This window comes from Echinops telfairi, unplaced genomic scaffold, assembly GCF_000313985.2.
Source record: "Echinops telfairi isolate 266 unplaced genomic scaffold, ASM31398v2 ScPeMD7_9;HRSCAF=40, whole genome shotgun sequence".
Classification (NCBI taxonomy): Eukaryota; Metazoa; Chordata; class Mammalia; order Afrosoricida; family Tenrecidae; genus Echinops; species Echinops telfairi.
The window spans coordinates 38135963-38138823 of NW_022103906.1; positions in this window are offsets into that span (position 1 = coordinate 38135963).

Below are 2861 nucleotides of genomic sequence, written 5' to 3' on the forward strand. Positions count from 1 at the left end.
TTTTAATATATAGTTTATCATGTAAAAAGCTAAAGGGCAAGTTATTTCCTAAATTGTAAAATTATTTGCTGTTTATCATAAAATAATTAAAAAGGGAAATTATTTGTTTGATTTTTAGCAGGATAAACTCCATTAGGATTCTGAGCATTAGAATTTCATAATTACGGTCACAGTCTAATATTGTCTTCCAAATCACAGCCATGGGTTGATACAAGGATCAACATTCAGAAATGGAAACATGTAGCACCTTGTTGACTCCCTGTCAGTACCACATTTTACTTCAATAAGTTGTTCATTCAAATGCCTCATGGAACACATCAACTCCACTCAGTTCAATAATCAGAAAAATAAAAGATAACAGCTACTTGGGGAAAGAATATGTTAGTATCTGGGTATTGTGAACTTTTATATGTTTCTATACAAAAAGAACCAAGCACGGTGACTGCACATAGAAAAGATGCTTGATTTTAATTAAATAATTGAAAACAATGCTACTAGATGGCTGTTTTAATCGTCTCATATGCACGTGAAACCTAAGCAATGAAAAAGGAAGACAGAAATATGGATGCACACCGATTGTTGACAAGGTGTACTGAATATATTGGAGACTGCCATGAGAACAAACAAATGACTCAATGGAAAACTACAACTGGAACAGTCCTTAAAATGAGGATAGCAAGATTTCAGCTTGTGTACTTTCAATTTGTCTGTCAGTTTGTCATACTGTGCTGGCTTGTGTGTTGTTTTGATGTTGGAATCCATGTCACTGGGCGTTTCAGCAGAGCTTCCAGACTAAGAGCAGACAACGAGGAAGGGACAGCTGTCTATGCCAGAGGAATTAGCCTCTGAAAACCCTGGGGATAGCATTGAAACCGTGTCAGTGATAGAAAACCTAATGAAAGAAGTAAAATACTTTCAGAGACAGTTCCAGAAGATGAGGCCCTTGGGTGGGAAGGCACTCAAAATATGACTGAGGAAGGGTGTCTTCTCAAAGTAGAGTAGACCATAATGACAAGGACGGAATCAAGTCTGCAAGACTCAAGTTTTCAAGACCTTCATTTGCTGATGGAGTATCACTCCAATTGAGAAAATATATCTGCAAACATCAATTAATAATTGGAATTTGAGATATACAGAGGATGAATCTAGGAAAATTTGAAGTATTTTAATATGAAATGAATCATACCAATGTGAGAGGAGACCCAAAATCCATCTATAGACAATTGGACTTCCCCTTATAGAAGGGTCACAAGGGGGAGAGGGGCCAGTCAGGGTGCAGTGTAGCACTGATGAAACATACAACTTTCCTCTAGTTCCTTCATGCTTCCCCCCCACCCCCCACTATCATGACCCCAATTCTACCTTACAAATTAGTATACTGAGAATGTACACTGGTACAGATAAGAGCTGGAAACACAGGGAATCCAGGACAAAGAAAGCCCTCAAGACCAACAATGGGAGTAGAGATACCAGGAGGGGAAGGGGAAGGTGGGGGAGAAAGGGGGAACCAATCACAATGATCTACATGTATTTTTATCCCTGGGGGATGGACAACAGAAATGTGGGTGAAGAAAGACAGCGGACAATATATGAAAATAATAATTTATAATATCTCAAGGGTTCATGAGGGAGGGAGAGTGGGAGAGGGAGGGAAGAAAAAAATGAGGAGTTAATACCAAGGGCTCAAGTGGAAAGAAAATGCTTTGGAAATTGTGATGGCAACATATGTACAAATGTGCTTGATACAATGGATGAATGTATGGATTGTGATAAGAGCTGTAAGTGCCCCCAATAAAAGTATAAAAAAAAGAGGGGGTAGGGAAAAAGAGCTGATCCCAAGGGCTCAATGGAAAGTAAATGTCTAGAAAAGAACAATGGAATATATGTATGGATATGGTGGATACAATTGATGTATGGTTTGTAACAAGAGTTGTAAGACCCCGAATAAAATTATTTTTAAAGTATTTTTAAAAAATGAAATGGAACACAAAGACCAGTATTCTAAGAGAGCTAAGATGGACAAGTCTTAGCTATTTTGAATCAGAAAATCAAATAGTTAACTATCCTGGGAATGACACAATCAAGAGGAATAACATTGTATTCATGGTCAAAAGCCATGAAGTCAAATGCTGTCTATGGTAGTATAATGTTTCTGAATATGAGGCCGTCTAATCTATATAACTATTATTCAAAATTATGTACCAATCACTACAGCTAGTGATGAAGAAATTGAGGAAATCTACCAATTCTTCCGTCTACTCCAGATAGGATAGATAAAAATCAAATTGATGACATATGTGAAAAGAGAAGATGGAGAAGCTCAATATCAGCAGCTTAAACCAAGCCAGCGACCGATTATGGAACAGACCATTAATTGCTCATATGTAAATTCAGGTTGAAGATGAAGAAAAATAAAGCAAGTCCATGATAACCAAAATATGACCTTTAGTACTTCCCTTGAATTTAAAGACCATCTCAAGAAAAGAATTAATGCTTTAAATACTAATGATAGAAGACCTAATGAGCTCTGGGAAGATATCAAGAACATCATTCACGAAGAAAGTAAAAGGTCATCACAAGGACAAGAAAGAAAGAAAGATCAAAGTGGATGTCAGAAGAGACTCTGAAATATGCTCTTAGTCAGAGAGTGGCTATGGCAAATGAAAGAAATAATTAAGTCAAAGAACTGAACAGACTTTCAAAGGGCAGCTCAAGAAGACAAAGTAAAATATTATTAAATGTGCAAATATTAAATGTGCAAATATTAAATGTGCAAAGAACTAGAATTAGAAAACCAAAAAAGAACAGTCATCATATCTTAAACTGAACGAACTTGTGTTAGTCTGGGTACTTTAGAGAAA